Source organism: Pleurodeles waltl, chromosome 1_1 (genome assembly GCF_031143425.1).
Source record: "Pleurodeles waltl isolate 20211129_DDA chromosome 1_1, aPleWal1.hap1.20221129, whole genome shotgun sequence".
Lineage (NCBI taxonomy): Eukaryota > Metazoa > Chordata > Amphibia > Caudata > Salamandridae > Pleurodeles > Pleurodeles waltl.
In genome coordinates this window covers 203,411,605-203,438,240 of record NC_090436.1, presented here as the reverse complement: position 1 = coordinate 203,438,240, position 26,636 = coordinate 203,411,605, and the positions used below count along the sequence as shown (strand labels likewise).

Genomic DNA, 26,636 nt, shown 5'->3' with positions numbered 1-26,636 from the left:
TTTGAAGGCCGTGCTTTGCATACTTATTTCACCCGATAGTGCTACAAATATTTTGAACTATTTGGCATATGGCAGACTTGTCTCAGTAGTGACAGTTTTGGCTGGATCGAAATTAGGCTATGAGAATGACCTTTGTTTGTGGTTCCCTTGGCAGCTGGCAAATCAATTTCAAACGATCCATAACACAGTGGAGTGTCTACTCTGGAAGGCTGCAAATTGAACTCTACTTCTCTAGTCTAGCTTGAACACCATCACTGTCTTCCCACTGATTCACAAGGTAAAAGGTATGTATGATACACCTGTCTATCAAATTGAAAAACTGTGCAAATGTATCTATGTGTGGCTTCTAGAGCCCTCACTGTGGACCAGAAAAAAGTGGATATTGCCAGACTGAGGAATCTGCACATGTTCAGAAGTTGGGGTTCTGGTGATTAGCCAATTTCTTTGAACTAATCAGCAACACCGCCCAGAGTTTAATCTTTAGTAATATAGCAATGAGGCCTCTTTATCAGGGCACCCAGAGGGCAGTGTGCGAACTCGTTAGTGGAGTGCAACTAAACAACAATTAGAGGAATATATATCTACACCGCTTTCTGCCATAGGATCATCTTATGCATTGCCAGTCCTCAGCTTGAGTCAGTATCTGCGAACAGCAGTTGGATATCCAAAGGGCAGAAATGGCTCAGTGCACTGAAATGCTTCTGTAGCCTAAAAATATAACTTTACACAGAATGATTCACGGCATTAATGAAGGGTCAGATGAACCAAGAATACCACTAAGGAGAAGAAGGCATCCTGGAACATGAATAAAAGGATAACCATTGAGACATACATTTATATTGACAGAAGACTGGTTTAGAAACCAACAGGCTCACCTAGTCTTCCCACTTATCACTATGTAGTGATAAAAAGTCCCATAGCATGATGGAAGAAGAATATCTGCATATTCTTGCTATTGCAGAGATATGATGAAATAATGATCTGAAAATATTAACATTTTACCAGACAAGATAGAATGACCTTAGCAAGAGGTAATAGAGAGTAAATGTTAGCATTTGTTTTAAAAAGACCAGTTCACAGCCGTTGCAGCCCTTTATAATATGTTAGTCGTGCAGCTATTGTCCACTGGGTGAATATAAATGTATCAGATATTGACTAGAGTATCCCACCTGAATTCACATATTTGGAGCAAGGCCGTTCTAAATTCCCTGTTCAGGGATTTGGACCATTAATTCACTCAAAGTGTAGAAAATCTGAGCCAGATCCTGGGATTCAATGACAAATAAATAGTGCATTTTATGCTAGGAACATTAGCTGAGAGAGAGCAGAGGAGAGTCGGCTTTGCCAAAATTGGGTTTTCTTGCAGTGATAATATTACAGTAGCTGTAAAAGGTCCTTTTTGTGTGGAACAAGTAAGGATGAAAACAGGAATCATTACAGAAGGATCTATCTTTGAAGCTATGATACATAAAAGAAAGGAAGATTCATTGTGGCAAACTTACACCAGCAGAAACAATCACTATTTGTCACCTATACATGTGAACAGTAGTACATTCCACCTATTTAGCCATTCTGTTAAGAAGAAATCATTACACAAGGGGAGATATTTTGATTGGACAAGTGTAGACCATAGAGCATGGAGACTGTGATCAAAGAGTGAGGCTTTGCACAGAGATGGAGAATATTCAGGCAGGAAAGGGACAGGGAGATAAGGCGTTGATGGGATGGGAAAATTAATATGGAGTGGGGTAAAAGTAACTGATTAGTTGGGGTGGGTGAGTTAGAACAAATTACTGTGGAGAAGGCTGGGTAAGTAGATTGTGGCGAGGAGCAGATGGGTTCATGGTGATCTCTTATAAGCAGGGGGACTATATGGAACTCCTCATGCATGATTGGTATCCTTAATGTGCAGAACACTTGAATGAGGCATTCAAAGCTCAATCAATGATGAAGGTTGAACAGGACCTGAACACAATAACTTAAAGGAAAAAATGTCACACTGTTTTAACATGTACACGAAACCTTAGCATGAAGTGAAGAGTGAAATACAAAAAGTAGGCAAGCAGTTAAAATGTTAAGTGTTACAACATTAGAAAATATGGCAAAATATTAAGCATGGGGAATTTTAGATTTGCAATGAAAGAGGGCTTGTAGGATCTGGATTGTGTATGGCGGAATGTAGAAAAGCAAAACATGTAAAATATGTTCACCTTGTTAACAAATGAGTTCCTTTTGAATGGATAAGCAGAAAAAAATTAAGATATACAGAGTACATTAAATGGAAAAGGAAGATGAGCGGTCGAGGCGAGAAACTGTGCCACTAAATAGTAAGAGGATCAGGAAATTATCATCAAATGACAAAGTAGGTAATTATTGTGATAAGGCTATGAGAACAAGACCAGTGTGATGTTTAATTACCACAAGTGGAGAAGTTGTTCAACAACTCTACAGAGCAATATTAGGCCCTCAACTGGGACACTTAGGGCCTGACTGAGAGTTTGGCGGAGGGGTTACTCCATCACAGCAGAGACAAATATCCCGTCCAACGAAATATAAATCACATTATATCCTATGGGATTTATATTTCAGTGGACGGGATATCCGTCATTGTTGTGAAGGAGTAACCCCTACACCAAACTCTAAATTAGGCCCTTAGCGTTATGAGGTAGGCCATTTCTCCAGAAGGACAAATAAAGAATTGAGACAGGTTAGCAATGAGCCAAAAAATGATGCCAAATGGATACAGCAAGCACAATGATTAGCTTAAGAACTTAAAAATACCTACACCGGGAGCAATCATGGGCAGAAAGGTTATACCAGAGAGTTTTATACTCCTGAAGGAAATCAACACCAAGCAATCATTTGTTAACTAAAGTGTGTACCTGGACTAGACACCACAATGTGAGAATGATGGAGCAACTGGCTATCACATACCTCACAACAAATGTTTTCACAGTGAGCATTAATGATGCATAAGACAGTCTCACAGCAGAAGTGGCAGAGACAAACACATACAAAGAACCCTAACTAACCAGAGACAGAATTGAGGAATTAACAATATAGAGTAATCATGGTTAGTGTTCATCACAATGTAGGGTTTGCAAATGTATAAGCACATGCAGCACTCTGCTCCCTTAGCTCTGGAAGATGACCAGGATTGATGTATAAGGGCCTAATTATATTTTTAGGACTTCAGAGTAGATTTTTTTTTTAAATGTGAAACACTTGTGTCACTTAGTCTAACCCATTAGCAGCAAAGGTTGATAAACACGTAGACTGATGCTTTTCAGCTGATCTAATTGTGGTGAATGCAATATAATAAAAATCCACATTGATGGGATAACGTGATGCAATTAACCCACGTGAAACTATAATGCAAATATTAAACAAGTATTGTCCACACCAATAGGTCCAGTGTGGCTGGCATACTTTTTGCCTTGTCAATGCTTGTTTTGTTTTTTGCCATGCTTTTTGCAAATCTGTATTATTGGAGGAGCTACCAGGTCATTGCAAATATTTATTACAAAAAATAGCTAAAAGTAAAAATATTTATGTCTCAAAAAGCACATTTGTCATTGTAACCCAACACTGAAATGAATTAATTAGTGCGAGGATGTACTCCCTGTGAAAGACGAGAACGCCATCACTCACAGTGAAGTTAGCCAATGGCTGAAGTGGACTCACCCACTTCTTCATAGTACTGTAGTCTGCAGTAAGCAGAAGAACATTGTGAATGATTCAACAGTCCAATGGACGGGGAGGGCTGGCGTTCACTTAAAGATAGTTAAAAACAGGGAAACGAAGAGTGACCAAGTTATGCCCACTTTTGTAGTGCAAGAGCTAATCTGATGTGATATTGCTGCAGACAAGTAATATTAATGCACCGCAGCACAAAAAACAATAACGTTGTACCTTTACCATCAGCTGGTAACTGACAATTACCAAACTTAGAGTATAAAGAGGCAACTAACAGTTATTTGTTATTTTTCCAAGGGGACACCAAATCATGAGCCAACACCCACTAGAATGAAATCCCTTCCACAGTGTTTTACCTCTTGGAAGTCGAATAGAGCACTTAATTGGCCCCAGCACCACTGCCTAGTTTCAAAGTATGTGTGCAATGTCTGTTAGAAGCCAAAAAAACGGAGTAAGGCTTTTTGTAGGGTCACCATATTTCTTTCTGCGATCGAAAAAAAACAGACAGTACAGTCATAGACACCACAACAGGATTCCAAGATAGTCAAAACTAAGATGAGCTCATCTGCTTCACCCTGTGAGACAGCATGGAGCTATCACCCATGAGAAAACTGTTTAAGGCAAAAGACTGGAAGGAGAGCACGGAAATTACTTGGTAAGAGTTACATCACGAAAATCTAGGTTTCTATTTCTGAAACTGAAACTAAATTCTTAGCCCTTCCTTCTGCGCTGCGTCATATGTCTACTTCCTCTATGAACAAGCCCGGTAGGGGTGCGGCAAATGAAGCCACAGCAGCCTCTGTTTTATGAAAATGGCGCCCAAAGTAAACCAAAAACACAAAACTTATGAACATGGAGCCTAACATGAACAAGTATGGGAACAGTGAATCAAAATAGCGTGGGGCAAGATAATAAAAAACAAGCAAGCGGCAGTAAATTTCCACTGGTGGAGGCTTCGGCTTAGTCCTGGGGATGCTGTCTTTAGAACACGCTGTATATTTCCGCAGACAAATCAGGCTCACACGTGTTGTGGTCAGTGTGAAAAGCTAGTACATGGTGCACTGTGTGAGAAAGCAGCATTTGAACAGTGTTGAGAAGGAGAGAGCACCAGTTAGTATACTAACAACAAAGGACATAAACCATGCGTTAGAATTTCAAGGTGCCATGGCTGTAATGGAGCGCGAAGGAGAGAGAGAAAAAGAGTGCGTACACACTAAGTTTATGGCCGTTTGTGCAATAATACATGTAGCAGGGTCAGTCTGCAAGGTGTAACGAAACAGCCTCAAGGCGGGACAAACGTAAAGCATTTACCAACAACATCAAGGGATTTTTGAAAGGCAGGCCCAGGAACGAATTAAAGTGATGACTGCAAGATGGGCGTGGCTAAAGCCCACAGAATAGATTACAACAGCGCGCTTCTATGCTTGACCTAAAAAGGTTAACCCAAAAATGGTTTAAATGTATTGTGGTTTTTAGGCCCAGGGCCCGCGACCATCTTTATAAAGAAGAAGAGCAGACACTCTCCAGTACAGCAGTACTGCTGGTCAGATAAATGTGTTGCAATAAAACAATTCTGATTGTTCTCACAAGTTTCCACACTGGCAGTGCTATGGGACAGAATAGAAGAGGGGCACTGCAACACTTTTAGAGACTCCTATAATTGACATGCTAAGTATAACTCCACAGGCGAGGGGGGCTGCCCACGTGTTATCTTGGGGAGAAGAAACTGCGGCCATAACTATAAAAGACTTACTGGATCAGGCAGGAGAGCAGGCGTACGGAATGTAATTGAGAAAAATTCCAACGAGTTAAGAACAGCCAGATTCACCTGCTGCAGGATTTCCTTATTTATGGTAGATTGGCCAGGATTAAGTGTTCCGGATACATGACATCACTCAAGTTAGTCTATTAGCTACAAGGAAAAATTCTCCCAAACCATGATTAGAGTTTTAGTAAAGTGTTCTTAGCCAACCAGAAAGAGGCCGATTCATCACAGACGCTCCTGCAAGTTCTAGTGACAGAACTGCATGTTCGTATTATGCATCATAGGGGCAGGATCAACGCACGCAGAAAGAAATTACGTGCTTGCTTGAAAGAAATCTGCTGTACTGTCCAAATTCCCACCAGTAACATTACCTTTATGATAACACTCATGGACGTCATTTAAGGGTCGCCAGGAGTTTCAGCTGTGACCCCTGGCTTCCTCTTTGATACCCCTGACTCTACCTTTGCGACCCTTGGCCTCAGATGTGGCAAATTCAGTGGCAGGAACACAGTGGAAGCTCGCCCTTATGGACGTCAGCTGGGGCTCCGCTCTCTCTGTTTTCTGCCATTTTCTTTCAAAGTAATAGTAAATACTAAAATATTATTCATTATTAGTGTAATAAAAGCGGAATACAATTAGCTGGAATGTGCCCTTCCATGGCAGCTGAGGTAATTAAGTGGGAGTGTGTTTATGTGAGAAAGTGTATCTAAGTGTGACTGAATGTGTAAGTATGTGTGTGTGAGTGAAAGTGGAGGTCTAAGGGCATGTGATGTCACTTCCGCTACTCTAGGCCTTTCCGTGAATTGACGTGTATGGTAACACTGTTCCTTCGAGATGCAGACACTTCTTATTCAAGCCTTGTGGTTGAGTTGCAACTCAGTGGCGGGACGGAAAACACCTAAGCTACCTCAGGGCTTTCAGTTTGCAGAGGAAGAAGGATTGGAGAGAGGCAGAGAGAGGCGTGGTCTGTGTGGATATGCAGGACCAAGTCGCATCTACCACCCAAATGTGCACCTTCAGGACCTTCTTTAAAAACAAAAGGTGAATGGTTTGTAGGAGGGGGTGATGGTGGAAGTAGGTTTCCGATAAAGATTGTAGGAGGCTAGCCTGGCTTGTAGTGGGTACCAGAGGTACTTACACCTTGTGCCAGGTCCAGTTATCCCTTATCAGTGTAGAAAAGGTGTTTCTAGCAGCTTAGACTGATTGGCAAAGCAGCTTAGGCTGAACTAGGAGACATGCAAAGCTCCTCCTGTACCACTTATATCATATGCACAATATCAGAAGAAAACACAATACACAGAGTTACTAAAAATAAAGGTACTTTATTTTTATGACAACATGCCAAAAGTATCTCAGTGAGTACCCTCAGTAAGAAGGTACGATATATACACAAGTTATATGTACACAAACCAAAGTTAGGTAAGTAATAGCAAGAAAAGTAATGCAAAGAGTGTACAATCACAATAGGTTGTAATAGGAGCACATAGGTATAGGGGCAACACAAACCATATACTCCAAAATTGGAATGCGAACCACGAATGGACCCCAGACCTATGTAAGTTTGTAGAGGGTCGCTGGGACTGTAAGAAAACAGTGAGGGTTAGAAAAATACCCCACCCCAAGACCCTGAAAAGTAGGAGTAAAGTGCACCTACTACCCCCAGAGAGCACAGAAGTCGTGATAGGGGGATTCTGCAGGAAGAACACACACCAGCAGTGCACTGACAACGGATTTCCGGACCTGAGTACCTGTAAGACAAGGGCACCAAGTCCAATAGTCGCAACCGTGTCCAGGGGGGGCAGGAGCCCAGGAAACCCCAGCTGAAGGTGCAAGGAAGCTGCCACCAGTTGGAAGAAGCTTGGAGTTCTGCAAGAAAGAAGAGGACTAGGAACTTCTCCTTTGGAAGATGGATGTCCCATGTCGCGATGAAGCTTGCAGAGGTGTTCCCACGTAGAAAGACCGCAAACAAGCCTTACTAGCTGCAAGGGTTGTGGTAGAGGTTTTTGGGTGCTGCTGAGGACCAGGAAGGACCAGGATGTCGCCTTTTGGAGGAGGAGACAGAGGGTGCGCTCAGCAACTCAGAGAGCCCTCACAGAAGCAGGCAGCACCCGCAGAAGTACCCCAACAGGCACTTAGAAGTAAAGTGAACCGGAGTCCACGCGAAGTCACAAAAGGGAGTCCCACGATGCCGGAGGACAACTCAGAAGGTTGTGCACTGCAGGACGGAGTGCAGGGGACCCAGGCTAGGCTGTGCACGAAGGAAATCCTGGAAGAGTGCACAGGAGCCGGAGCAGCTGCAAATCACGCAGTACACAGCTTTGCAGTCTAGCGTGGGGAGGCAAGGACTTACCTCCGCCAAACTTGGACTGAAGAGTCACTGGACTGTGGGAGTCACTTGGACAGAGTTGCTGTGTTCCAGAGACCACGCTCGTCAGGATGAGAGGGGACCCAGAGGACCAGTGATGCAGTCTTTTGGTGCCTGCGTTAGCAGGGGGAAGATTCCGTCGACCCACGGGAGATTTCTTTGGAGCTTCTGGTGCAGGGTGAAGGCAGGCTACCCCCAGAGCATGCACCACCTGGAAACAGTCGAGAAAGCCGGCAGGATTGGGCACTACAATGTTGCTGGTAGTCATCTTGCTACTTTGTTGCGGTTTTGCAGGTGCCCTGGAGCAGTCAGTGGTCGATCCTTTGGTAGAAGGTGAAGAGGGAGATGCAGAGGAACTCTGGTGAGCTCTTGCATTCGTTATCTAAAGAATTCCCCAAAGCAAAGACCCTAAATAGCCAGAAAAGGAGGTTTGGCTACCAAGTTAGGAGGATTGGCTACCAAGAGAGGTAAGAGCCTATCAGAAGGAGCCTCTGACGTCACCTGTTGGCACTGGCCACTCAGAGCAGTCCAGTGTGCCAGAAACACCTCTGTTTCCAAGATGGCAGAGGTCTAGGACACACTGGAGGAGCTCTGGGCACCTCCCCTGGGAGGTACTGGTCAGGGGAGTGGTCATTCCCCTTTCCTTTGTCCAGTTTTGTGCCAGAGCAGGGCTGGGGGATCCCTGAACCGGTGTAGACTGGCTTATGCAGAGATGGGCACCATCTGTGCCCATCAAAGCATTTCCAGAGGCTGGGGGAGGCTACTCCTCCCCGGCCCTTCAAACCTATTTCCAAAGGGAGAGGGTGTAACACCCTCTCTCAGAGGAAATCCTTTGTTCTGCCTTCCTGGGCCAGGGCTGCCTGGACCCCAGGAGGGCAGAAACCTGTCTGTAGGGTTGGCAGCAGCAACAGCTGCAGTGGAAACCCCGGAAAGGCAGTTTGGCAGTACCCGGGTTCTGTGATAGAGACCCGGGGGATCATGGAATTATCCCCCCAATACCAGAATGGTATTGGGGTGACAATTCCATGACCATAGACATGTTACATGGCCATGTTCAGAGTTACCATTGTGACACTGTACATAGGTAGTGACCTATGTATAGTGCACGCGTGTAATGGTGTCCCCGCACTCACAAAGTCCGGGAAATTTGCCCTGAGTGATGTGGGGGCACCTTGGCTAGTGCCAGGGTGCCCACACACTAAGTAACTTCGCACCCAACCTTCACCAGGTGAAGGTTAGACATATAGGTGACTTATAAGTTACTTATGTGCAGTGGTAAATGGCTGTGAAATAACGTGGACGCTATTTCACGCAGGCTGCTGTTGCAGGCCTGTGTAAGAATTGTCAGAGCTCCCTATGGGTGGAAAAAGAAATGCTGCAGCCCATAGGGATCTCCTGGAACCCCAATACCCTGGGTACCTCAGTACCATATACAAGGGAATTATATGGGTGTACCAGTATGCCAATGTGAATTGGTAAATTTAGTCACTAGCCTGTTAGTGACAAATTTGGAAAGCAGAGCGAGCATAACCACTGAGGTTCTGGTTAGCAGAGCCTCAGTGAGACAGTTAGGCATCACACAGGTAACACATACAGGGCACATACTTATGAGCACTGGGGCCCTGCCTGGCAGGGTCCCAGTGACACATAGACTAAAACAACATATATACAGTGAAATATGGGGGTAACTTGCCAGGCAAGATGGTACTTTCCTACAAAGATTTACAAGAACATACCTGCTGTGTGCCACCAATCTGCTTTAACTGTGGTGGACTGTGCACAGGTACTCGATTCCTCCTTAAGGAAAAAGCAGCTGGATTTTCATGGGGTAATCCGACTATTTGTTGTAATGTCTGAGGTAGTATTTTGCATGCATACATCATTATATGCGACAAATAGCTGAGTAGAAGCCTAATTCCGGCTAAGTCCTGGGGAAACAAAGTTGTTTGACAATTATGGTGCTGTTCTCCCCCAACCCACAGGTAGAGGAGGTTTGAGGACGTGGACAAAAGTCTGGGCTGTCACCATTCAAGTAAAATTCATTCAGCATTTTTAGTACAAAGGGTGTAGACGCCCACAATGCCACAATAAAAATGTATGGTTTGGAGATATATAGGCCTTGATACTCTCCTATGGCCTTGGGGAATTGTAATCAGGAATGCTGAGGGTTTCCCAAAATGATGTGCTTACTTTAGATGGGGAGAGTCTGTATGATTGTGTAAGGGGTGTGGAAAAAAACAGGTGTCATTCTAAAAACTTCACACTTCTATATTATGGTACCATAAAATGATGAGAAAGTCATTGTGGCAGAATAAGAGTAGTGAAAATAGGACGAATCAGGTGCAATCTTAGGTAGCAACAGAAGCGAAGAAACAAATGAAGGCCCACAACTCGTCAACAGTTTCCATCTCCTTGACAGTGAACACTCTTTACATGGACCTTGACAACTACATCCAGCCAAACATACTACAACAGATCCTCCTCCTTCAAGCTCCAGTCTTATCCACACTATCCTACTGCTTATTAGGTTTCTTCAACAGCCAACTGAAAACACTGACAAAACTACAAACAGTCCAAAAATAGTGTCATCTTTGGGCGAAAAAAACATGAGCCCATTGCATCAAACAGCAAGTTATATTAAACACCCTCTGTATTATCTGGAAGGCAGCACAACAAAAACGCCTCTAAGTAGCTCACAGATGTATTAGTACAGACTAGGTCTGAAAGAAAGCAATGTTCCAACAAAGGCACTAAGATCTCCATCACCAAATGGAGAAGTAAAAAAAAAAACTAAGTTGGGGGGACAGCTCACCACAGCAAGTACAAAATTGTGGAACAAACGGTTTTAATTGTGCAAAACGTTCTGAACCCAAAGTATGTCAAAGCTAACTTGAAAACGTTTATGATGAACAGATTCCCTACTGATGCCTAGAGATCGGATGAATGGTTGGTAATAGCACACAGTGCATTTTGGTCTGTAAGGCCTCCTATAGATGGACTGACTTTTTGACTGAAGGAAGATGTGCTCGGTGCTGCGTCAGATGTCTAAACCTTTGGAGTTACCTCGACTCCTCCTTTTCAAATAATGCCCCAAAAAGATCATATAGATGAGTTGGTTTTCACGGTAGCTCAGTTTATCAGCTTGTACATTCCGAGACATATTTGTTCGCATGGTAGGAATCACTACTTATGATCCCATGAAACCCACAATTAATGCCATTTGTGTTTTTTGTGTATTAAACTGAATGCAGGACCTGCACCTGCTAAAACAAACTTTTGAAAACTTCCGCAATCCTGCTACAGACCAGCATAAAGGAAGAATTGTCACGGGAAACACATGGTTCGAGAAGTAAAACAAATTAGAGCCAAACAGATAATATTGCACATGCCCTTTAAAGCCGCCTAGATAATCTCGCAGGTGTTGTTGACTAATCTGCTAATGGGCAGAAAATGAATGGGTGTTTTTAATCCGCCGAACAAAAGATCCTCTCTTCTACCATTTGACTTTGAGATAGCTGCCAGGGTATGCATTTGGTAGGCAATGCAAGAATGAGTTTTGCAAATAATTACTCTGGTGCTGGAATTTACTGGGAAATCTTGGTTTCATCTGAGAACATTTTTGGAACGAGCTGCACTGTCCCATTCTAATACAATGTTATAGTCCTAGTTTATGTACTGCATATATATATATATATATATATATATATATATATATATATATATATATACACACACAAATTAATAAAAACAGAAAGGACTGATCCGGTCTCATGAGTGGGCAGGGAGATACAAACAAGAACAAAAAAGAACAGATATAAGGTTCTAAATTCTAAAAAAAAAAAAAGAGTGATTCTTAAAGTCGTATATTTCTCTTTAATTTTCTGAGAAGTGACATCATGTGATCTTTCTTTGAGTTTATAATAGTGAGTGACCATAGGGAGTACGTGAATGAGAGAGAAATAATGTGAACTAGGAGGTAAGAAAGGGGACTAAGTCAGGAATCAGAACGTGAGGATCAGGAAATAGGATGGGGTCATAAAGGTAGGATGTAAGGGGTCAAGAAAGAAGGTGTGTGTGTGGATAAGAGCTAGAGAGGGGGGAGGGGCACGGTGAGAAATGCACTAAGAAGGTAGGGAGAATACGCAGAGAGAAGCAGTGGATGAAGGGGACAATCACAGTGAAGACAGGGGATGTAGGTGAGAGACTGACGGCGACAGAGAGGAGTCAGTGGAGAGAGAAAATGGGATAGAAAGAAGGAAAAAAAATCCGCAGTAGCAAGAAAAGATGGGGAGAGAGAATAGATGGGGATAGAGAGTGAAGGTGGGAGTAGAAGAAAATGGGATAGAGAGAGAAGATGGGGGGGCGTAAAATGGCTTTGTATAGAACTGCACAGCGAGAATGGAGTCAAGGGATTATGTGCGTGAAGATGATGATTTTGGGCTGGAGACAGAACTAGGTTGGAGACAGGATGGGCAAGCAAATGATACATATAATTCGTGGCATGGGAGCCACTGGCTCCCTTCCAACAAAGTTAAGCCTGAAAACAAAAGGTCAAAAGATGTCCTTTGGAACATCAGAGTAGTGCACAGCTCACAGGCAATGGTACATCCATTTCACACCCTTCGGTCTGTGGATTTCGGCAGGGACCTTAACCAGTGCACACGTGGAAGCGACAACAGCACAACCACCGGCCTCATGACGAGGTTGCGCACATTACCTAGGCCGAGTCCATGGTCCTCCATACACGCATAGAACATGAGCTCGCCCAAAAGGATGCAAGCCATGTTAAGTGTATCTGAGTGGTGCACACATCGCCTGGCTGAAAGTGGTGCCTTGAATACCACGGAGATCCCCAACATATGACTCGAGGAAAAGGTTACAGGCCTTGCTTGTAACGTGCCCTGCTTACACAGTTCAAACTCTACTAGGCTGTATCGTGTAAGCACGGGTTACACACAGACACAGTGTGTGTTCCCTACACATTCCTAACAGTGGTGCAGCAGGTGTGACATTGCCATAATGCTAGTAAAGAAAATAAGCCCCCTCCCATCTTTGGACAGTAAAAGGCAGCCATGTCTGGGGTGCAGTGGGCAACGCATACCGCAGGCCCCTGTGCCACTGCATCTACTTTTACTAATGCTAGCTACACCCTAGCAGACCTGATTATTAGAATGCAAGCAGTATGCCCAGTTCAAGGAGCAGAAACCTCATCTCAATCATCCATATTCACCAAATATGGGCTCACACCATAGCAGACCTTATTATTAGAATGCAAGCAGTATGCCCAGTTCAAGGAGCAGAAACCTCATCTCAATCATCCATATTCACCAAATATGGGCTCACACCATAGCAGACCTGATTATTAGAATGCAAGCAGTATGCCCAGTTCAAGGAGCAGAAACCTCATCTCAATCATCCATATTCACCAAATATGGGCTCACACCATAGCAGACCTTATTATTAGAATGCAAGCAGTATGCCCAGTTCAAGGAGCAGAAACCTCATCTCAATCATCCATATTCACCAAATATGGGCTCACACCATAGCAGACCTTATTATTAGAATGCAAGCAGTATGCCCAGTTCAAGGAGCAGAAACCTCATCTCAATCATCCATATTCACCAAATATGGGCTCACACCATAGCAGACCTTATTATTAGAATGCAAGCAGTATGCCCAGTTCAAGGAGCAGAAACCTCATCTCAATCATCCATATTCACCAAATATGGGCTCACACCATAGCAGACCTTATTATTAGAATGCAAGCAGTATGCCCAGTTCAAGGAGCAGAAACCTCATCTCAATCATCCATATTCACCAAATATGGGCTCACACCATAGCAGACCTTATTATTAGAATGCAAGCAGTATGCCCAGTTCAAGGAGCAGAAACCTCATCTCAATCATCCATATTCACCAAATATGGGCTCACACCATAGCAGACCTGATTATTAGAATGCAAGCAGTATGCCCAGTTCAAGGAGCAGAAACCTCATCTCAATCATCCATATTCACCAAATATGGGCTCACACCATAGCAGACCTGATTATTAGAATGCAAGCAGTATGCCCAGTTCAAGGAGCAGAAACCTCATCTCAATCATCCATACTCACCAAATATGGGCTCACACCATAGCAGACCTGATTATTAGAATGCAAGCAGTATGCCCAGTTCAAGGAGCAGAAACCTCATCTCAATCATCCATATTCACCAAATATGGGCTCACACCATAGCAGACCTTATTATTAGAATGCAAGCAGTATGCCCAGTTCAAGGAGCAGAAACCTCATCTCAATCATCCATATTCACCAAATATGGGCTCAGGCTGAAAACTGGAGACCATCACAGTAGTATGTGCGACCACAGCTGGAGCACTGTTTGTGCCCCCCAGCCACACCAAGGCAACAGACCTTGCTCAAAGATTATGCGAACAACACTTATAAAAAAAACATATCGCACCCACTTGGACTAAAGATGACCCCAGTTGAAGACTGTGTTACATTTTCTGTGTGCGGATGTAAGCTTTGGCAAGTCAAAGCAGTGCATTGCAGTCATTTTTAAACATTGTGAATAACTACTCTTAAGCTCTTCTACTATGAATGCACCACTGTGCCCATCAAATAACTTTCTCATTATTTTAGGTAGTGTGTGCAAGCGCTTTGAGCTTTCGTAAGTATTGCGGGCTTTTAACCACACCCACCTCACGCCCATCACTTTCACTCGTTTGTGGGCTTGTCTTTCAGAAATCCTTTGATATCATTGGTAAATGCTTTACGTTTCTCCCGCCTTGGGGAGGTTGTGTTACCGCCTTGCAGACTGCGCGTTATATGGATTATTGCACAATTGCCGATATATTTGACTGTGAGCTTTCTTTTTCCTTTTATGTCTCCTTTGCGCTCATGCGCTGCTATGTTTAAGTGTGTTGCTTATTGGTAACATTCTCTCCGCTCTTAGGAGTTTTTCATCTAGCTAGACACTGCGGAGTCCAATTCATGTGGCAAGTCCAGTAATTAATTTACAGTGCCAATGGCTCTAACTCAAGCAAATGAGAGGCCCACTCCATTCAAATGCTTGTTTCAACTGAGGCCAGACCAGTAGCTTAGCAAAGATACCATGGACCCTGCTGCAAGCAATGAAAATAGCACAGGTGACTGCGGCTGGGGTAGTAATATACAGGCCAGCAATTATCTGGGTTCAATGGCCCCCTGAAGACACTGTGCCCCCGGTGCCACTGCACCTGCTGCACCAATGGTGGCTAAGCCCCTGTGCCTAAGCACTCCTAAAATTCCAAACAGTAGTTCACTGTCTGGCTCAACAGTTAAAAATACCATTTCCTCAATACACCATGAAACCGCATCCCTGCACAGCCATGTTACTAGGCTGCGTTATCTTCAATGCAGCGTCATCAAACTGACAAACAGCTCCCGTCAGACCAAAAGTTCTTCAAACTTCATATGCCAAGCATGTGACCCGTCACCACAAACGGAAAACCAGGGCGATGTGATAGCCATCCTGGCACGCTCCCGCCTGCGCTCCAAAGCCTGCTGTCACCCATCGCAAGAAGAAAGTCACACTGAGTCATCTCCTAGTTCCAGTGAATGACAAACTCATCCATCCCTGCGCCAGACGTCGGGCCCCCAGGCACCCCCCTCACCCATTTGCTCACAACCAGTTATCTCTGGCTCACACAAAGGCCAAACAGGCCGGGCTAGTCTTAAATAAAACCCAGAGAGACTGGAGCAGTTTCCCTTTCCCCGTTGTCTGCATTCCAGTCTGGGCTCCCTCCAAGGCAGTTTCTTGCGCCCGGTTCGGCACACAGGGGGCGTAGGGCTGTGCAAACATACATGCAGACTGTACTTTTGAAGTTTTATTATAACGCAAACTTGGCCGAATGGCATTGTATCGCCTTACAAGAGCACCAGATTCCATAACACGCGGTCAGATTCATTTTTACGTACAGATTTGCCAAGAATCACAGAATGTCGAACCGGCGCCGGGACCCGAACCTGGTTTGCCACTTCCGAAGTCGGTAGCGTTGACCACTAGACCACATCTTCTAAATGATAGCAGTGCGCGAAAGTTCATGTTGCAAATGCAGTGCAAAACAGAGAACTGTACACGAAATTAGACTGTCGTAAGGCACTCAAAGTGCTCTGAAGTGCCCATGCTGCTCCAGTCTGAACCTTCGATTTAAGCGCCTTGGGCTTTAAATATACAAACAAGGAGGAGCACACACAGCCCACTGGGAAACTTGCTGTTTTCACAAAAAATTAGGATCGTTCCTAACAAATAAAGGTCCCTAAGCGATATTCTGCTGTGCGTTGGTATGGTACTGTGGGAGTTTTAAAAGTGATAGAGAAGGGGCGGTCCACCGTACTGGGCGGCAGCAGACTAAAACTAATAAAAGGCATATTGTATACAAAAGAGTGCACCCACTTTCCAATCGAGAATTTACAGTCCCTTCTGCTAAAACTAGTACAAAAGGAACTACAAAATGCATTTTCAAGGCAAACAAGCATTCGTGGTACGATACAGGCTGTACCCATTGCAGTCTGCAGGTGGTCAGTGCCGACAGGATGACAGCAATGGGACTGGTACCTCTCGTTCATACGCGCGACTCCCCACTCTCACACTTTGAGTCCTGCGCGCGAGCCCCGGCGAGATTCACACTGCATCCTCCTGCCCAGGGCTCCCAGTCATTCATTCACTAGCAAAGGGAACTTTCTGGCCGCTGAAAAACCTTCTGCAGAGCGCCCACAGCCTGAGCTCAACCCACAGCGCTTGATCTGCCGCAGAGAGTACTGACCCCACACAATATGGTTCTAAAGAAGTTTCTACTGCCCCCTTCCCTCTCACCCGCACACAATGACCCCATTCATCCCTTCCCATTCAATTGCGAGCAGAACACGATTGCACCAGCATCAGCCTGCAAACAAAAGGAAGAGGAGGGAAACGGGAAAAGTATCGCAATCACGGAAGAATGCAAAGTTACAACAGCTTACCACATAGATTCGCCTTTCTTACAGGTCTGTGGGAAAGTGGCAGCTGGTGCTCCTATTTGCACATGCTGTTATCATCGGAAGGTCTGTAAAGTGGACTCCCACACAGATGTTGCTGCAGCTGATGAGCTCTGTGCCCCTTTTAATGAGTTCTTCTGTTTCTTTGCTGAAGAAGTTCACAGACGTCCATTTAGCTTTTCCTGACAGGAACGGGAGGGTCACTGAGGGGCTGTGATTAGCTCCAGACAGCACGAGGCAGGCATCGGAAGCAGACCGGGAGCGCACAGCAACTCATTCAGAGAGCACTCACCCTACATGACTCGCTGGAATGCAGTGTACTACCCGGGCCGAACCACTCGCACAGGAACTCCGGGGAGCGGCGGACTGTACCACTCCCAGTCCCCACGGCGCCTTGGATTGTATCCTGGCTGCGGCCGGCTCCTGTGTGCTGGGAGCGGCTGGCCGGTCCCCCGAGCGCCTGCTGCTGATTAGAGCGCTCTGATTGCTGAAGTGAGAAGAAAGGACTCGTTGCGTACATATCCAGACTCTAATTACAATTCTGGAACCAATTACACCTTTTATGTTTTTTACCCACTGCAACTTTTTTTGGAACCGGGCATCATGTTTCTTTTAAGCATTTGGCATTGGCCATGCTCCCCCCCCACAACAAGCTAAAAATGCCTTCCTCCTTTCATGCTGCATTTGTTTAATTTGAGACAGCTTTCGGACCCACCGCCTCTTGCATCTGATAAAGAGGAAGCCCTGCAGCTGGTTCAGGAATTATGCGTTACACATGGAAAGCCATAGCCATGGAACCTGCCGCTAACAGCTCGTGGAAGTATTTTACATTTCTGATGTGCAAGGTACAGTTTACTTGTCGCGCAGTCTGCTTTGTGCCCACAGTGTGACTGAGCCTGCACAGTGGTTAACGGTCCATGATTTTGGGAAGGTGTTTTTTTTTTTTTTTTTTTTTTTAAATAATGCAGAAACCACGCATGGATGGTGGACGAGAGAGAGAGAGAGAAGTAAACAATGTTAGGTGTTATAATTCTACACCTCTGTTTGCATTTCCATGCATAGGCATAATACTTAAGCTGCTAAGTGGAACGTTACCAAGCGAGGGCGAGGCTCTTCTTGCATTCTAGGACCACTGGTTTCACTGTTACAAATCCGATTATGTGGTGAAAAGCCTCAGCATTCAGTATAGTGGTGGCTAAAAAAACCAGCACTGGCTGACAGCGTCACACGAGATATGGACCACTTGCCATCAGATCCCCCCGTGTGGCTTGTGAGGTGCAATATCCTGTCCATCATGATAGGATCCAAAATGGCAAAGGAAGAGTGAGCTGCTGGCCCCAGGCCTAAGTGTGTGTATAGCCTAGGCCACCTCCAAGTGCAGTTCAATGTGCCCGCCTCCAGCTGGTGTTTACCAATCCAGTAAATAGAGCTTCTTCCTCTTAGATCACCACCAATGCATGACTTGTCCCACACCCTCATGTATTTAGGATGCTTAATCATGTATGGGCTATTGTGTGTGTGAAATGGAGTACCTGGGCGGATCCAAAGTAGGATACCCTGGGCATATGCTGAATATGTCGTGCCGTAGACTGCGCCACACCAGCTTGAACTAAGCCACTGGGGTTCGCTAACGCGTCCCGCCCTAGGTAATTTACTTAGTCTGGGACTCGTTTTAGGCCAATGAACCTTTTGACCATGATTGGAGACACCTTAAGGCGAGATCCCTGTCCAGCATGTCAATCAATAGATCAATAGTCTCATCAATATTCACAACAGAAAATCAATCAAATTAGTTAATCACATCAATATGAATTTGAAACACAACGTGACCTTTCAGCCATGAATAACCACACAAATTTAGTACATTTTATAATATTTGTTCCCTATTTGTTACACTCTACTAGCAAGTTTATTAGTCTCAACACCAGAAAACACACCAACAGTGTTATAATGTGGCAACTCAAATAAGAATTGAGCAAAGGGAAAATTATAAACATTAGAACAAAACACAGCGTCAACATGAATCTATTTAGCAGGGTATCATTAGCGCATCTATTCAACACAGCAAAGATTCAGTCATTTTGTCTGTTTGTACCCAATATTAGTGAACTCCTTAACTAACCTCTAATTAGCATCAGCATGTTGGGCTTCATGCTAAACAATTTAGTAACACAAATTTGGAAACGTCTGACTATGGTCTCTGTCAAAAGCAGTTGGTACCTAAAAAGGAAGGGCAAGCAGACAATTACAATTTCATTTTCATATAGTTACCCTCCGTAATGGGTCAGCATACAGAGTCCGTCTTCGTCCTCAGGACAGTAGTCTATTCGCCATCCGCCAGGATAAAACAGCAAAGTCTCAGCTAACTAGGGCAGAAAGTTCTTCCCTCTTAAGGAGGAGAAAAAATGGATATCGGGAAAGACAAGGTGAAGATGGTTTGAAAAATCAAACAGCAAAGGTAAAGACGGAATGCCAGAGTAACAACAGGGGTGTCCCCCTTAATGGCTGATGTCTCCTTGTAACACAACGTTAAATTGAATTTGCCAGACAAGTCTCTAATTTCCCATTGGACGGTATTTGGTGCACCACCATCTCTATCCAATGGTTGAGTGATCACCTTATTATAATTTTCACCTAAGACAGTTCCCATACAGTTCATTGGCTCCTGTGATTTACATCTTCATCGGGTGAGATGGCAGGTAGGAAAAGTTACACGCACGACTTCAGTCAGTAGCTCCATTGTCTTTACCAGTTCAGACGACCTTGTGCCTGTTGCGAATTACACTGTTGCATTCAACAAGAATGTCTCCTTGAGCAAGTCGGGTCTCGTGAGAAAGAATTTACTACGGCTACACACATCTCTAACTTCTGGAAAAGTACAGCTTTATGTCCTTCAGGAAGACAGCACAGTGCACGTTAGAAAAACACATTTAATATGAGACCAAGCAGCTAGGCCAAGACTCTTGCTAACTAAGGCCTAATGATTTATTCAGAAAAACCTTAACACATAACTCTTAATGCTAAAACAGAATCATACATTAGTACATTAATAATTCATTAATAGTCAATTTCTTTAATCATCGAATACATTGGTGGCCACTCCCCGTGGGCACATTTCAAGTGCATACATTAGAAACATATTAGTGCGTTTTCTAAGCAGCTTCATTACACATTATTTGCAAGCAGTTCATGTTAGTTTTGATTATAAAAGCTACACTCCAACAATCCCTCCTCTGATGACTCTTGTCATCACACAATTCCTTCCTTAACAACCTTTTCACTTCTTGATCTCCTTCATCTCAATTTCTTCCTTTTGTTTTGCCTTTTCATATTTTGCTCTGAACATTTTCTCCCTTTTCTTTTCTTCCCTCCTTTCTTTATGTTTTGCCAAATAAACAAGCCAGAATAATCACTATCCCCTGTATTAATATTCCCAGTAACCCATGCCAAAGACTACTAAACCAGGTTCCCACACTAGCAAGTCCTTTTCCAACCTTTTCCCAAACTCCTGGTTCCCTCAGTTCCATCAAGTCTGCACTATCTCTTGTTAGGTTAGTAAGTATATTTCTAATCTCATTACTATTGTTGGGTATGTAGGCACAGCAGTGACGCTCATTAAGCATCTTACAGACTCCGCCACTTTTCGCTAAAAGAATGTCTAAAGCAAGCCTGTTTTGAAGAGTCATAGCCCTCTCCGCAGCAAGTTCAGTATCCGTCAGGAGTATAGCCCCTGTGAAGTTTGTCAACATGTTATCCACAAAAGTAGACAACTTTCGAATCTTTATGGAGTTTAAGACAACTCCTACTGAAGGAATTATCGCTCCAAATATGTCTCCTACTACACCAGCAGCAGTTTCTCTCTTTTGTCTAGCACGAAGTAATTCTGTCACTTTCGGAAATTTCTTTAAGTCCTCTAGCTGGTAAATCTTTGGGAAAACTATTCCCAAGTAACATGTCCCATACCATCCCTTTGGAAGATGGTAATAAGCATTAGGTCCACAAATATAATAAACCCCTGGGATCGCTTGATCCATTCCATTTAGCATGAATGTCCATTTGTTCTGGAACAAAAACACATGCTTACACTCACTCGTTCCCACAAACACATTGCCATAATATGACTTTGGCCATGTTATGCAAAGCCTACCTACATGTTCGCATCTAAAGCTAGCTTCTCTTGTTCTCTAATCCCTATTGTTGCTATTACTAAGAAATGATCGTTGCTGCAAGCCCTTTTCTAATTTCCCTTTTAAAACCCTCCTATCTTCAGTGTGATCTAGAAAGCTTTTCTCTACGGGTGTAAGCAAGCATGTCAAGTTATTGTGGTGTGCATATGATGTACTAATCGCTACTCTAGGTTCAAAGAACCCCTTAACCAATTGTATGGCATAATATTTAGCTACACTATTTAGATCATCTATGATAGGCACCTAAGAGAATACAAGATCGTAGTTAGAGTAAAAATATTGCACTTCTTCTTGGTTATAGAAATGCGCTAGTACCAGACTACAACTAATCCCATATGTTAGTGGCAAGCTGTGATATGTAACTCCCTCTTGGACTGAAAGAGGAATTTGGGTACACACATAACAAGCCTTTGCATCCATAGTGTCAACATACTCACTCAGCAAGCGATAGTAAACGTTAGAAGACAGCTCCCCTTTTGTATTAGTTTCATCATGCAGATACCTTGTATCTTGCTCAAACTTCTCCCAAGGTATTAGTGTAGCGGTCTCAGAAACTGTAGCATTGTTAGCTTCATTCTCATCCACCAAACACATCTCCACAAATAAAGCTATATTGAATATCACACACAACACCCAAAGCAACACCTAAATATTTACAACGCTTACTCCCCTCACTATCATCTCCCGTACTAGGCATGATCTGTAAAGAATCAGAAATGAAGTACTACAAATACAAACGTCAATCAACAGAGGATGGCTAAAGTATTTTTTTTCCTTCTTCTTTGTTTTCTTTTTTTTTTTTTTCTTTTACAGCAAGGCTTAAGCAAAATCTCTCTTTAGCAAGTATTTACAGCATTCTCATTCACTCCCAGGGTCCTTTGTCAATCCAGTTAGCAGCTTGTCACGATCATTTTTTTTTCCAAAAGTCAATTCAGGTTAACAATGACACATCCGGTAATTTATCAGTCTCTTTCCTCAGGTTTCTCAACTTGATTCCAACTTAACACAGTCTCATTTCCTTGTGGCCAACTCAGGTACCATAGTATTGACCTGGAACTTCTCGATCAATGCAGAATGCTAAGAACTCTTGTTGCCACTCAGCTGACGTTGCATAAGCCCATTCATGACCTGTGTATCTTCGATTTGCTATTCTCTGTCTTTTCAACTTGCGGTCACCTTGCAATTCTCCTTTGCTCAGGTCCTCTTTTCTTGTTGTATCTATCTCCTCTTCAATTGTCTCATCAATGACCACTTTCCCTTTTGCTATTCGCGACTCTGGCCACTTATCTCCTTTAAGTGGCCCTTTATCATTCGACCTTTCTGGTTGCTGTTCAATGCCCTCCTCTTGTGCTATGGTGTTTTCTCTTGCTGGACCTGCAAGTGGCTCACGAGGAGTCTGGATACTCGGACATCCTTCTGTCTCAACTCCTTCACCTTATGGATCTGTCAAGGGTTCAACTTCAAACCTGTATCCGTCTGCTTCTGGGAGAACCTCTCTCTGGGTCGGTTCTCCTGGTGCCTCAGTTGAGATAGGCCCACCGTCACCCCTCTGGATCTCGTTTACTGTTTGAGTGACCAGGCCGTCCTCATCGGGCTCTCCTCCAGTCTCAGTTCCCCTTTGATTACTCTCCGGTCCTGAGACTTCTTTTTCTGTAGCAGTTATTTTCGATAACTCAATTTCCTTATCAGTTGGACTCGTCACCTTCTTTGTGTGACTGGCATGGATCCAATTGGGAATTCCTGCACACTTCACAGCAGTGGTAGTTGTTAGTATCACTTGATACGGCCCCTTCTAACGTGGCTCCAAACACGATTTCCTCACATGTTTCTTGACAAGAACCCAGTCACCAGCTTTCAGGTTGTGACCTGGATCATTTATCGGTGGCAGTGTAGTTGCTTCCACCTGGTGAGAGAAAGAGCAGACCACGTCAGCCAGACCCTTGCAGTAGTCCAACACCATATCATCTGTGATATTCACAAGAGCATTTGCAGGTACTGCGGGCAATCGCATTGCGCGGCCCATGAGAATTTCATGAGGAGACAGTTCTGTTTTCTTGTTGGGTGTGTTTCTCATTGACATCAATACTAAGGGCAATGCATCCGGCCATTTCAAATTTGTAGCTGCACACATTTTTGCCATTCTAGACTTCAGAGTACCATTCATTTGTTCCACTAGTCCTGATGCTTCAGGGCGGTAAATGCAATGCAACTTCTGTTCAATGTTCAGTGCAGCACACAAGAGCTTAACCACCTCATTGTTGAAGTGACTTCCTCTATCTGATTCTAAAAAGATCGGAAACCCGAAACGTGGTATCAATTCCCTAGGCAGCAACTTTGCTACTGTAAGACTGTCATTTCTACGTGTAGGGTAAGCTTCAATCCAGTGACTAAAGATGCACACACTCACCAACACATATCTCAGACCTCCACACACAGGCATCTCGATAAAATCCAGTTTCATCCTGCTAAATGGACCTCCAGCTCTCCCAATGTGGCTCAGCGTCACCACTGTCCCTTTCCCCACATTCATCTGCTGACAGATGATGCATCTGTGACAGATCACTTCTGAAGCTTGTCTGAATTTTGGATTGAACCAATCCATTTTGAACAATCTGATCATAGCGTCTCTCCCAATATGCACTTGACCATGGTAAAACCTTGCAAACTGAGACAAAAGACTGTTCGGCAAAACCATTTTCCCCTCGTCTGAAACCCACAAATCATCTGGTCTTTGTAAACACTGCATTTTAAGCCAAGAGCGTTTTTCTTCTCTGCTGGCACCTCCCTGCAACAATTTTAGTTCTGCCATCGTGTCAACCACCTTCAATGCGTAACCTGTGCATGTCTCATTTTCTGTTTCAGGTAACAATTCCCACTGATCCTTGAACGATATACAGTTAAATGCGCAAAACCTTGCGACTTGATCTGCATATCCATTTCCCATTGACACAAAATCTTGTGATTTCACATGAGCATTGCATTTCACCACGGCAATTTCAAGAGGCAACTGAATCGCGTGCAACAACTCCTTAATTCTTTAACCATTTTTCACTGGAGAGCCAGAAGAGGTCATGAAACCCCTCTGGGACCATAGCTGGCCAAAATCATGGGCAATCCCAAATCCGTATCTGCTATCAGTATAGATAGTCACTTTCAATTTGTCAGCGGCATGGCATGCCCTAGTAAGAGCAATCAACTCAGCCACTTGAGCAGAGTATACTCTTTCAAGCCAAGATGCTTCTAGAATACCATTGATTGTACATTCCACGTATCCGGCTCTCAGTACTCCTACTGAGTCACTGAGACATGAGCCATCAACAAAGATAATGTAATCATTTTCTTCCAATTGGGTGTCTTTGATATCGGGTCTCGGTTTGGTGCACAGTTCTGTTACCTCAAGACAATCATGTTCTACCTCTTCGGCATCATCAACATCTGTATTTTTATTGGGAAGCAAAGTTGCCGGGTTTTGCTTTAGCCAAAGACATGGCGCGACTCCCTTTTCCTCCATTACGGCATAAGCCGGAGTATCCTCTGGCGGTGTATGCTCTCCCACACTTGCGGTAATGTACATATCTCCCCTCAAAGCGCTCTATAAAGCCATGAAGAACTTCATTTTTGCGTCGTTTATTTTGTTTATAACTGAATCAGAAAGTGACTTTAATTCCCAGAACACCCTTTACCTGCCTTCCCAGCCAATTGCCTCTCACGGACGGCTGCCAATCCGTGCGCGACCCTTCTCACTAACTGACCTATCCCAGCGCGGCATCAATGACGTCACACTCACACACACTGCGGCTGACAAAGTCCTGCGGCTTGTCTTCCCCACTCTCTATTCACGCAAAACTAATGCAAAATATTGCGAGCACTTTAACAACAAAACTCAAATTTGCTGGTTTTCTACAGGAAGGGTAACACAATCGCTTCAGAACTTTACAGAGATTTCACTTGAAGGCTCGGCCGCTACTCTCTCCTTCTCAGATCCCGCACTCGCAAGCAGAATTCGACCCACAAATTCTACTCTCGACTTGTCAATGGTTCGTCCTAGTGCACTTTAGAACTTACCAAATCTCCGTTGAAGGTTTTCACTCACACACTTTGACTCAAACTCGACTCGTCAACCACGCCCAATTGACCTATTAAAACCGCGCAAATTACAACATAAACCAAGTGTCTCATATACTTTTCAGTATACTCTGGAGTCTTAGACCACGCAGGGTCCGTACATCACCAACAACCACGTGGACAATTTTTTAACACAAAGCGCCACACTCACAAGAAGTTCGCCGACTTCCCTAATCTCATACTGCGGAGTACGCCCACTCCTACTAAAACATCACCTGGCCTAAAATTCTCACAGACCTCTCAATTCACCTGCGGTATGCATAAGCTGTGCGAGCGCAAATTCTACTTCACTCATACCATCACTAGAACGCCGAGAACATACCCAACTCACTTCGGCAAGCTCCAGGGTCCCTGGAAAGTCATTTGGGCTTAGGGGAACATCATGTTTCCAACTTTCATCATCTCAAAAACAATCCTAAAACAATTAGTTAGGGACTCATTTGAGGCCAATTAACCTTTTGACCCTGATTGGAGACACCTTAAGACGAGATCCCTGTCCAGCATGTCAATCAATAGATCAAGAGTCTCATCAATTTTCACAACAGCAAATCAATCAAATTAGTTAATCACATCAATATGAATTTGAAACGCCATGAATAACCACACAAATTTAGTAAATTTTATAATATTTATTCCCTATTTGTTACACTCTACTAGTAAGTTTATTAGTCTCAACACCAGAAAACACATCAACAGTGTTATAATGTGGCAACTCGAATAAGATTTGAGCAAAGTGAAGCTTATAAACATTAGAACAAAACAAAGCGTCAGCATGTATCTATTTAGCAGAGTATCATTAGCGCATCTATTCAACACAGCAAAGATTCAGTCATTTTGTTTGTTTGTACCCAATATTAGTGAACTCCTGGACTAACCTCTAATTAGCATCAGCATGTTGGGCTTCATGCAAAACAATTTAGTAACACAAATTTGGAAAACGTCTGACTATGGTCTCTGTCAAAAGCAGTTGGTACCTAGAAAGGAAAGGCAAGCAGACAATTACAATTTCATATAGTTACCCTCCGTAATGGGTCAGCATACAGAGTCAGTCTTCGTCCTCAGGATAGTAGTCGATTCGCCATCCGCCAGGATAAAACAGCAAAGTCTCAGCTAACTAGGGCAGAAAGTCCCTCTTAAGGAGGAGAAGAAATGGATATCAGGCAAGACAAGGTGAGGATGGTTTGAAAAATCAAAGCAGCAAAGGTAAAGACGGAATGCCAGAGTAACAACAGGGGTCCCCCCTCTAATGGCTGATGTCTCCTTGTGACACGACGTTAAATTGAATTTGCCAGACAAGTCTCTAATTTCCCATTGGTCGGTATTTGGTGCACCACCATCTCTATCCAATGGTTGAATGGTCACCTTACTAGAATTTTCACCTAAGACAGTTCTCATACAGTTCATTGGCTCCTGTGATTTACGTCTTCATCCGGTGAGATGGCAGGTAGGAAAAGTTACACGCACGACTTCAGTCAGTAGGTC

General features: G+C 43.8%; 1 protein-coding gene across 2 annotated transcripts in view; it reads right to left on the bottom strand.

The window, feature by feature from the left end:
• Positions 1-17,336, bottom strand: part of RAI14 (retinoic acid induced 14) — a 362,553-nt gene extending 345,217 nt beyond the window's left edge. Inside the window, exon 1 of one of the 2 annotated variants that reach the window (XM_069220646.1) lies at positions 16,828-17,336. The gene's annotated coding sequence lies outside the window, so the exon portion shown is untranslated. The remainder of the gene's footprint in view (positions 1-16,827) is intronic. The other variant, XM_069220638.1, reaches the window with a different exon arrangement.
• Between the last annotated feature and the right edge of the window lie 9,300 nt (positions 17,337-26,636).